This window comes from Megachile rotundata, chromosome 6 (genome assembly GCF_050947335.1).
Source record: "Megachile rotundata isolate GNS110a chromosome 6, iyMegRotu1, whole genome shotgun sequence".
Classification (NCBI taxonomy): Eukaryota; Metazoa; Arthropoda; class Insecta; order Hymenoptera; family Megachilidae; genus Megachile; species Megachile rotundata.
In genome coordinates this window covers 3461736-3473982 of record NC_134988.1, presented here as the reverse complement: position 1 = coordinate 3473982, position 12247 = coordinate 3461736, and the positions used below count along the sequence as shown (strand labels likewise).

The 12247-nt window shown below is 31.3% G+C and overlaps 1 long non-coding RNA gene and 1 pseudogene across 1 annotated transcript in view; one reads left to right on the top strand and one right to left on the bottom strand.

Annotated features, from left to right (window-relative positions):
• Positions 1 to 736: 736 nt before the first annotated feature.
• The window catches only part of LOC105663161 (uncharacterized), a 62015-nt gene continuing 50504 nt past the window's right edge, over positions 737 to 12247 (top strand). Inside the window, exons 1-5 of the long non-coding RNA XR_001096646.2 lie at positions 737 to 957; positions 1024 to 1103; positions 1187 to 1273; positions 1368 to 1468; positions 1558 to 1716. This is a non-coding gene — a long non-coding RNA (uncharacterized LOC105663161). The remainder of the gene's footprint in view (positions 958 to 1023; positions 1104 to 1186; positions 1274 to 1367; positions 1469 to 1557; positions 1717 to 12247) is intronic.
• LOC143264657 (uncharacterized) lies at positions 10956 to 12138 on the bottom strand (annotated as a pseudogene).

The following is a 12247-nucleotide window of genomic DNA, read 5'->3' as shown; positions in this document are numbered from 1 at the left end:
ACTTAGAATATTCTTCGCGCCAAACCTGTATACTCAGTGATCAATATTTTCTAATTGACGAATTCCTAAAATGCTCTTCTAAATTCTCATACTTCTAAATACTTAAATTTCTAAATTTCCAAATTTCCAAATTTCCAAATTTGTAAATTCACAATTTCTTAACTACTAGAATTATTAAATTATTACATTTGTAAATTTAAACACATTAACAATTTTTCAATTTTTAAATTCACAGTATATAGTTTCTTAAATGTTCAGATTCACAAGTATTCAATTTCCAGACTCTAGTTGGAGTTCCCAAATGTTTTAACCTCTCAATTCTACAGTTTAAAATTTTTAATTGTCCCATTTTCAAATTTTCAAATTTTGTTAACCTTATTATATATAATATATTATATACTTATTCTATTTCTATTTTAAAATTTTTAAACTTACAAATTCCCAAATTTGAAAATTTATACCTTCTCAAATACGGTACGTCCAAATTTACAGCTGTCTACATTCACAAATTCCGAAGTTTCTTTTGCAAGTTATTACATTCCAAAATTTCCAAATTTATAAATTTCCATGTTCTCAAACTTTTAAATTTTTAAATATGCAAATTTTTAAATATCTATATTTGATCATCCATTTTTTTCCTTTCTCGGGTTCGTATATTATAGCCACTGTGTGTATAACCGACAACGCCGAGTGGAGGGGAATGTATTGAAGTTAGGCGAGTTTCACGAGCCGGCATAGTCTTGCTACTTTGAACTGTTTCATTTGCGTTTGTCAAGCTTCGCGGGAAAGTTGCCGAGAAGTGTCGTTGAGTTCATGTTTCTAATTCTGCAATAATATATTTATTCATTTTTTTCATTTTAAACAGAAATTCAGTGAGATTTATAGTAATTTGAAGGAGTTACGGCATATTTACGAAATGATATTTCGTAAATTTGGAATTAATTAAACTACAATAAGGTTTGTAAATAAATTGAATGGTCTATTTCAGTTGACATTGCGTATTTTTTATGTGCCTTTTTTCAGAGCCATTTCATTGTCGTACCATGTCCATTTTCTATAAACAACGCAGAAGCTATCAAAGAGCAGCGAGTAGAAGTCGTCAGGTATCAAAACAGTTTTTTCATAAATTTTAGTAACTTTCTTGTTTTCAAACAATTCTTTCTTGCTGATATTTTAATAAATTTAGGTTTGTGCAGTATACGAATGGCGTGGTAGAACTCGATTTCTGCCGCGATATCTTTATATTGGTGAACATAATCGTTATAAAAATTTGGTAAGGCATTAATATAAATTATCGAATCATTACAACTAACAAAGATAGTGTCAAAATAGTTTCTAACTATATTTAGAATCTTATTTAATGGCAGGTGTCCACTCGCAAAAACCAAAATTTGGTTTTTGATACTATACAATTCTACTCTCTTGAACTAGAGACAAAATAATGCTGTTCTAATGGAAATGCAAATTGGTATGTATTTTTTATATTTTTTATAAAAAGCATAAGATGTAGTATTGATGTAAATTTGTTGTTTCTAAATATATTCTATTGTGTCGAAGGTGCCTAGGCAACAGTATGGACTTGACATCATTTATTGCTGATACATGAAGGATTTCAATCTTACTGATTCTGATGGATCCTAAATCAACTGGGTTGTTTGTGCCACTAGATATAAAATTCATTTGGTCTACTGAGGTATGAATGCCAACTGATACAAGGTTAGTCACTAAACCACAAATTTTATGCATGTGTCAAATACTGCATGGAGTATATCAAGATTTATGAAAATTGACACAAAGATTTCCCAATAGTTTATACATTTTTGAAAAGATAAGTTTATTGCTTATATTAACATCTTGTTGTACAATTTATTTGTCAAATGTGTCAGGAAGCACTAATTCTTCACTATTATACTTTTAAAACAAATAAAGAAAGTTAAAGTGTTGTACCAATTTTGTATTCAATGCTGTTTAACTATACAAGTAAAAATTGGATTTAAACCTTAGATTAAAGCACATTGAAAATTGTAATAAGATTTTGTTACATTTAAACTATGAGTATATCACAAGTCAGACTCGTCAAAGTATAGCAAGGGGTTAATTCTTCATATGATTATTGAATTATTGAATTACTTAGAAAGAAAATTGTCTTTATCATGGTAGATTCCTATCTACTTGGCTTGAAATCAATTATATTTCCTGTGTTGCAATAATATTTTCACAAAATACTGAGGCCCATAGGACTTGTAGAGGCTGTGTCTTGTATCATAATAGTAAATTTCCTTTAAATGAAAGTATTGAATGTGTTCCTTTAGAACGACCTGCACCATGTAATTTTGAGAAGTTCTGGGTTTAAAAGAAAGTTAATAAGTATAGTTATAAAAAATGTGGGCTGAAGTATTTTACTTTTTTACAACTGCCTTTTTGTATAAGCAAATACATTAAGACATTGATGACTATTTTGCGGCTTTTCATCAAAAGATCTAGCCAAATAAGATGCCAATGATAGCCAAAATGCCCTTGAGCCAAATGAAACATCCAATACATCAATTGATAGCATATTAAAAAAAAACATTTTATCCACTTTTCTGATCTGTGGATTTAGTAAAAGGGAGAAATCGAAATTCCGGTTTTTGGCCTATTTGTCTAGGGTATATTTTATTATATACAGTTTTATTTTACCCTCCGGATATAGAAATGTACAACGATAATTCAAAAATATTTTAACGTATATTAAAATTATTACAAAAGAAAAAAATGACAAATAACATAAAAAAAGTCCAGCAAGGTGCAAACTTGCAACCAAAATACACGTAGCGATTACGGGGCAGGACCCTGACCTCTTCTACTTTCCAGAATATAACCAGTTAAGATATAAAATTATTTAATAAATGGATTTTGTTTCTTTAACTAATACACTGCTCAAAAGAAATATGGCATAGAAAAAATTTAGGCAAAAATTGGCCAAATTTGACTGATGATAACTCCGTGAAAAATCATCGCAAAGTTATGCTCTTTTTTTTAAATTAAAGCTTGAGATCTCTACTTTAAGACCCTGTAGGTCGATTTTAGATTTGATGCATCTCTACGACAATAACACTGTAAATGGGAGGTCATGTTTGATATATTGATAATTACAAAGTTTGACGAAATGCATGGACTTGCCACATTTTTTTTTGGCGATACTGTTTACAGGAGCATAAAGTACAAACCTTTATCTTTAATTTCCAGTATGTGAAAAACCGCTACCATTTTTTTCTGCAAAGATACAGAACTTTAAAGAAACCCTTGCATTTATAGCATATACCGCCGACATTAGCATTACCCGATATGCACCTCGGAGAGGTTGCTGGACAGATTTTGCGCATCATATGCCTCTGACAAGAGCCTTTTTGTGTGTGAGTATCTGTGTGTCTGTATGTTTGAATTCTAATAACGCGTGTTTCCACCGCGTTGTTGAATTATCCCTTGCAGTCGATTACTCATGTTAATGCAAGCCCTAATTTCTTCCTGTGGAATGTCATTCCAAATTTCAGTTAAGACTTGCGATAGATCTTACAGATTGGTAGGTTGTCTTGTTAAATTTCTATAGGGTTCAAATTTGGACTTACTGCAGAATATGGAAGCAATCAAATTGAATTGGGACTGCAAAATTCGAGAATGATTCTCAACGAGGCTTCTCGATGATAATTCATACACACACACAGATTCTCACACACAAATACACACAGAAAAGGCTCCTGTCAGAGCCATATAATGTGCAAAATCTGTCCAGCAACCTCTCCGACCTGCACATCGGGTAATGCTAATGGCGGCGGTATATACCATAAATGCAAGGGTTTCTTTAAAGTTCTGTATCTTTGCAGAAAAAAATGGTAGCGGTTTTTCACATACTGGAAATTAAAGATAAAGGTTTGTACTTTATGCTGCTGTAAACAGTATCGCCCCAAAAAAATGTGGCAAGTCCATGCATTTCGTCAAACTTTGTAATTTTCAATATTGCAAACATGACCTCACATTTACGGTGTTATTGTGGTAGGGATGCATCAAATCTAAAATCAAACTACAGGGTCTTAAAGTAGAGATCTCAAGCTTTAATTTAAAAAAAAAGAGCATAACTTTGCGATGATTTTTCACGGAGTTATCATCAGTCGAATTTGGCCAATTTTTGCCTAAAATTTTTCTATGCCATATTTCTTTTGAGCAGTGTATATAATTCAAACACGAATGTGAATCTATTTAGGATTACTTAATAAATGTAATGAAAAAAGAAGGTATGCAAATTCCAAGCAGAAAGTACTTTTTTAAATAAATGTATGAATATATTTAAAGGTTGCAATTTTTTTTTTTTAACTACAGTGCGCCTTATCGAAAAATCTGAAAAAATTAGGGAATATTTGTCATGCCGATATGTTATTACCACAATAATATGAAAGCAAAGTTCCGACATATTCAATAAAAAATCATGATTTTTCCGATTTTGTTGCAGTTTTTTATTTTTTACAACTATAGTTTACGATAAAAAATTTTGAAAAAATTCTATAATATGCGCTGTATGGGCTTTAATGTTTCAGAATTTTTGTATAAAATTAGGTAGGAAATATGTGCCAAAAACCGGAATTTCGATTTTTCCCGTGTATTAACCTCACGGATAAGATAGGAAACTGAAACTTGGAGTGAGGTGTTTTCTTTGGATATGCTATCGACTGGCGTATGGACTTTCTATTGTTGAACAGCAGGATTTATCAAGAGAATTTGCAAATTTTCATTTTGACATATATATCAATTTTATTCAGTTATTTTGATGTTATTATGAAATAATAATCCAATATGTTTTTATGAGATATTGGGTATGTGTAGAATTTATTTTCACGATATGTTGTAGGTAAATTTTCAGAATTATCGTTCATCAAAATCTGTTTTAATACTATATTGCGAAAGAGGATGGTGCTCCGTTTTTGGAGGGAGTAAAGGTTTCTGATCATAGTTATTATTATTTTATTCCATTCCATCAACAATACTTTTCTCGACCGTTTATTCGTAATATTATGTTTTATGTTATATCTTTATCGTTTAGCCTCTTCACTCACACTGGCGCCAAAATGGGCGACTGTATTAGCAAATGAATAACGATCTTGTTAATTCACGACATCTAATGACATATCGTGATATTCCAACATTTTCCACTCTTTTTTTAAAATTATTTTATGGGATAAGGACGCGTACAGGGAAAATAATAACTCTATTTTTGTCCTTGAACTTTCGAACTTTACTAACAAAGATGGTCTTCGATCATTCGCTTCGGCTAACAGTGATGAACTGATTCTCGCACGAAAAACTCTCATCCCCACGCACCCCGACACACATTCTAACCCGGAATCATTCTCTCTTCTTCCAAATTGAATCGCTTTCACTCTAAACCAATCAACGATACACACATTCTCAGGCATTCCTCGAACTCGGACACCCAACGCGACACTCGAACCGATCATCCAAACATCCTCTCGCAAACACTACGCAGCATTCACTCTGACTCGTTCAGGCAAACAACTCATTTACCCATTTCATTCCCACGAAAATTCTTAAAGCTAGACTAAATATAAATATTGCAGGGACGTGGCAGCCGCTTATCGACGCCACAATTTTCTAAGATGTATAAATAGGTGTATTTGTCCAGTAAAAAATAAAATGTATACAATAGAAAGTTTTTCTATATTATAAACAGATTTCAAAACTGTCTTCAATCATTTGATTCTTAAATTTTGAGTTATAATATTTTATAATTGTATCGTTGGTAGCTAAAAATAATATCGAATAATAACAAAGTATGAAATAATAATACTAAAAAAAATTAAACATTGTAAATATGGAAAGTGTATGTATATTAAACCCCATCATTGATGCTGGTTGCGCGTAGCCACGGCACTGATTTGGCGAGGAAAGCGAGCTATGGCCGCCTGGCGGCAAAACACCGCGCACGTGCTCCCGGCAGATATTTTTTCGATTTTCTGGAATTGCATACAGCTACAACATTTACCCCGCATAGTTTCTTCATCACAAATGTCTATAGAATTCGATACTGTATAGCGTATTCGCGCTACATAAATAACTTTTTCTAAAAATGCAAAAATAATACATAAGAAATGCGTACAACGGCCGTTTTTAAAACTTTCATGAATATTTACAGCTATTTAGAATTATGCAATATAACAATTATATATACCAATTTATTCGGGACACTCTCCTCTATCTTTTAAAATTAATTGGAATGTCCTAGCTTTTATAGTTTCCTCGCAATATCGCATTTTCTACCCAAAACACGTGTTTTTACAAAAGCTCGTGTTTTGCAAAAACTGAGAGTGATAGAGCAATTCGGTTTTCGTATTCTTGTTCAGGACGAGAAACTCTACAAGGATCACCCAATGGGTATTAAAAAACATAAAAAAAGTTTAAATTTGTTGGACAGTGTTATCAATAAAAACAAGTTCACCGATTCCTCTTAAACTCGTGCAGTTAAAAGTATATTTTTCGCTTTTCGGTTACTCTCCATACTTCCCTTCGTTTTCTTTCTTTCTTTTCTTTAAGAAAATTTTCTTCTGCTTGCAATACACGGTCGCTTTTGGAATTTTATTTTATTGTAATGCGCATGCTCGCCAATTTGAATTTCTTCTTCCATTTGAATGAGGTGGGTAATAATTATTTATTCCGCTATTTCCCAAAGAAAAGAATTTATTATATTGATTATTTAGGTATTTCATATTAATTATAATTTTTTTTATATACGAGGTGTTTAGTTACTGGTGGGTATAATTTCAGGGGGTAGTAGTTACGGTGAAAACATGCTTGTTCATGATCACGCTCAGGCATTCAAAATCATTAGGTTCGAAGTGGATGTTCTCGCGTTTGGCTGCGCGCTAATTTCACACTTTGATTGGTTAGTGTTTTTCGTTAATAATTCAAAAATTAAGATTGAGTCAACATTTTGGTAAAAGAAAAAGTTGTTCAGTAGCGCCTCAGCTACCTCTTCCTGAAATTATGCTCACCAGTAGCCAAACACCCTAGATAGTGAAGTGGAGGGTTCAAGGATGCCATTATCAAATAATTCTTTCATTTGTCTACTTCTTCTTTGTGAATATGTAACGATTCTGGAACTAACAAGGAAACATGTCGAACCGGGACACACCAATTTTAATGAAACTTATGTGAAAGATAGTTCTCAAGAAAATATTTAATACGTATTTTTTTATCAGCATTCGTTCATATTGAAGGGATGAAAATAGATCTCGAAGTTAGGGGTTGAAATCATATTTTTGGGAATATCTTCGGAATTAAAGGAAATAACTAGATGCTTTTTTGTTAAATGTTGGTTTTTAAATAAGGAATTTTTATGCATACAAAAATTTGGATAAACTTATTTGTTTAAATAATATTTTGAAAATTTATAATTTTTGTTTAAATTTTTGCACTAAATGTTGATTTATTTTCTTGCAACTTTTTATACGTAAACTATGGACAAAAATAAAGGATACGTATTTTTGGAATATTTTGTTTATAGCAATGATTTTTAAATATATAATTTTAAATTACCTCCTGTGATGAGGGACAATCGGGCTTGATTTGTTAAAAATATAATAATTTCTACAATCTTTTAAAACGTTCCGAACTTTTCTGAACTTTAAGAACATTCTAAAGAGATATTGCATACCTCGCGATATGCCGTTGACCGATGCCCCAATAACAAAAATACAAAAACAGTATAGGCCATAAAAGCGCAGCAGGTATGAGTGTGACGCGGTTCTAATTACCGTTGCAAAGAACATTGGCTTTTATGGCCTATACTGTTTTTGTATTTTTGCGTCCATAAAACCTTCAGTCCAAATACATTATTTGGAACTTTTGGAACCTTTGAGATTTTTAAGAAATTGAAAGGAGACCATTCCTTGTGTTAAACTTATGGTAGCTCTAAAAAGAGCCGATTGTGTTGTAGAATCCTGCTAGTAAATAAGTTTATGAAAAATGATAGGGATTGCAATGTGTAATGATTAATCTATATAATTGTCGCAATAATGAAATTCTATAAAAAGGTGTTTAAAACATAAATATTCTTTGCACCAAGAACATTTAAATGCCACCACATTTTCACAACGATTGCAATAATGTCTAATTTTGTACAACAAAACATAACTGAATTTTCGAATTCCTCCGGTCGGTTGTCTGTACAGTATTCACTCCGTAAATGTTACTTTTGCCGGTCTCGATTGTGACATTTCCGGTAGAGGTCCTACATTTTTTGTAGTGTGCCGAACGTAGAAAGAGACAGTGATACAAAAGACAAGGAGGGATAGAGTTTCGAACGTTCAGCAAATATGAAAGACTCGTGCGTGTTCTGTCTTTTAAATTTAAAAATTAAAATTCTTTATTTCTGGTGTTTCGTCTTTGGAACTTTTACCATCGTATTTGTCTCATTTTTCTGATTAAAATGACATCAAACACGATATGATTACGATTGTAATTACTTATGTAACAAGCCATAAAAGTTTGGGATGTAACATTTGCGGTAGAGGTGCGAATTCCTCCTAAAGGCTTGCTATACAAGTAATTATGATTTTAATTATACCGTGTTTGGTACCATTTTAATCAGAAAAATGAGACGAATACGATAATCAAAGCTTCATTGATGAAGTCCCAAAAATAAAGAATTTTGTTTTTTGAATTTAAAAGACAGAAGACGCACGAGTGTTTCATGTTTGCCGAACGCGTCAACCTTCTGCTTCTCTTTCTTTTCCATTCGCCGTCCTCTTTTATGTTAAAAACTTTAATCACTCATTACACACGCAATTGTTAATGTAATTATATCATGTTTGGTGTTATTTTAATCAGGAAATCTAGACAAATGCAACAATAAAAGTTTCATGAAAAAATAGTAAGAAATAAGAAAGTTACAATCTTTTCCTTTGCTTGCATTAGCATGTGTCTTACTTAATCGATTTTTTTTTGTTTCAAGATAAATTGATTTGCAAAAAATCGATTTTTGAAAAAATAATCGATTTCTGAACATACTTCGATTTTTTTATACGAATAAATACCTACTCGATATATTAGTGAAAGTATATTATGAACAATTGATTCGAATGAAAATCATTTAAGATAATAAGTATGAAAAAATAACTAAAAGGACGACTTTTAGATTATTAATACAGATTCGAATTATTCATATACAAATTTTTAGTACTCTTAAATATTTTATTACGGTAAAAATAGTACAAAACAATAAGAGCAAGAAATATAATGACAATTGTTTTGTCTCAAAACTAAAATACAAAACAAATCATTCTCTACAATTTAAGTTTAGACAATAAAAAAAACTAATATGAATTATTATTGTCACAAATGTTCAGTATATCGTTTAACATTTGACTAAATTAAAAATTAAATTAACTAATGAGTATTAATAATAAATAAAACGAAAATCGTTTGTTCTTAAAACTAAAAAACACAATAAGTTTTTCTTTAAACTTTGAGTTTAAATAATAAAAAAACTAAAATAATTATTTAAATAATTGCCACAAATGTGTAGTATGTAATTGTTGGGTATCAAAATTAAAAAGGAAAGTAAAGTTTTCTTCAAACTTTGAATCAAAATATTTAAGAAAACTTAAAGAAATTATTGCTATACGTCTTCAGTTAAAGAGTTTAAAGATAATTTTGGTAATCCCTTTTCTAAAATACGGTTTCGAGTTTTCCTGACAATATTTCCTGCTTTAGAAAATAACCTTTCAGCTGGTACAGAAGTGGCCATCACTGACTGAGAGGTGTTTCAGAGCCAAGGCGGTTAATTTTAGGAACGTTCCTTCAGAGCTTTTCCATACATCGAGAGGGTTTACCTTAAGATTTGATAACGGTGCCGCAATATATGAGTCTAATTCTTTATTTTTGGTCATTGACGTGTTAGCTGCCATTATTTTTTCATGGTGTACCTGCCATATGTCTTGTCCGTCGACGGCCACTTTTGATGAAACAGATGATTCAGAATGGATCACTGCTAGAATATCATCATTTTTGGTGTACAAACTCAAACATCGGTTGATATAATTAATTGTTTTTGACAAGGATAATGGCTCATCTAAATGAATTTTTTTGAATCTAGGATCCAAAAATGTTGCGACCGAGAAAAGGTGAACTTCTTGGATGTTTTCAAATCTTTTACTTAATTCCGTTTGCAGTGAATATTTCAATTGGTTTGCCAAATCACTGGTTATCGTTATTGCATCTAATAAAATTTTTAAACACTTGATAATAGGTACGGCTTTACTAGCTGTCACATATTTTTCTGCGCTCATTTCTTCAGTGACATTGTGAAAAGGCTTTAAAACTTTTCCAATTTCATTCAGCACAACAATTTCGTTTGCTTGAAGCATTTGGGGTGCATTCAGATGGTTTGCCAAAATAGATCCTATTCGACTGCTCATTAACACAAAACGTTCAATCATGAATAATTGTGAGTACCATCTTGTAGATACGTCTCTAACCAAATGCTTCAATTTTCCTTCGGCAACACTTGCTGCATTTGCATTTGTCGCAATTCTTTGACGCCTACACCACTTTGGTGGAACCAAGTCACGATTTTTCGGACTTTATCCAAAAAAAGTTTAACATCAGAGGAATTCACAGAATTTTCGACCACTAAATTCAGTGTATGTGTTAAGCATAGAATATGTTTTACTCGACCAAAAGTAATTTCAATAGCTTTAACTATGTTACTGTCATTATCAGTAATAGCACTTTTTTCATGAGACAAATCCCAATCTTCACATACTTTAAGAATCATTTCTAATAAATATTCTCCTGTATGGTTGTCATGAAGTGGTTCACATGCGATGTTCATTGATTTCGTTTCAAAGTTTTCTATAAAGTGCACTATCACACCTAAAAAACTTCTTAACTGCATATCCATTCATCTATTGTGAGACAGACGTTTTTAATAGATCGTAACTTTTGTTTGATAAGGATTTTTTTTCTTCATATTTAGTGTCGATAAGATCTGTGATAGTTTTACGATACGGAACCTTGTACAAACGAGCCACAGTCTTCATTAACTTTTTAAATCCTATTCCTTCTACTATACTCTAAGGAAGACTGTCCCGGCATATCATTTCTGCAATGTTTTGAGTTATTTGTTTATTTTTATCGCTATCTGAAGCGTATGCTGAAATTCTCGAAAAAACAGCTCCGATAATTTATCTAGCCCGTTTTGGCGTTGAAGGTGAAGCCTCACTTTCTGTTGATGAGGATTGCACTAATGAATTATTATGCCCCAACTTGGTAGTATCCCGAATATCAACTTTATGTGAATTCTGCAGCGATAAAAATAAAAATAAAATAAAATTAAAAATATTTTCATTACTTCATCAAAATTTCTATCTGCAATAATTTTTTTAAAATAAATGATATCTGAGAAAATTTTTATAACATGCATTCTCGATTTCGGAATCAAATAAAGAGTTTCACAATCATAAATGCTACATTAACCTCTAAAATAATAAGGTACACTAAAGTAAGCAATGGAGTATAAAAATTTATTGTCATTTGGCTTAAGTGTTTACAATTAAAGCATATAAAATGTAATTCATTATATAAATTTCATAATTTTGCTGTCATAAGGACCATAATAAATAATAACTATTACATCGAATGATTAGTGTTACCTCTTCAGCTTGTAAGACAGCGGAACGTTTCCTTCCCATGTGCTGTTTCAAGTTTATAGTATTATTACACGTTTTCAAGTCTTTCGGACAGTATTTACATTTTGCAGTGGCATTATCCTTCTTCATTACAAAATGCTTCCGCCAGTAACTTCTGGGTATTTTGCCAGTGAAAGACATTTTTATGGTTAACAACAATTATTTTGACACTTCAAAACTTTAAAGAAAAAAATAAAGCCAAAAAGGATCACAACTTATTATATATTAGTACGTAAAGATGGCGCTGTTTTTTATCGACTTGTTCACATTTAGTAAACTTACTTACCATTTTTTCATCTGTCACACACATGGCACTATTTACAAAAATCGGTTTGAAATGTGTAATTCATATAGTCGATTTATTAAAAATCGATGTTTACCATTAATAAAATCGATTACAAGATATTGATAATAAGAAAAAAATAATCGATTAAAATAAAAATCGATTATATTTTCGCTTCCTTAGTACACATTTATCACATTTTAGCTGACTAGCATTACACTCGTAT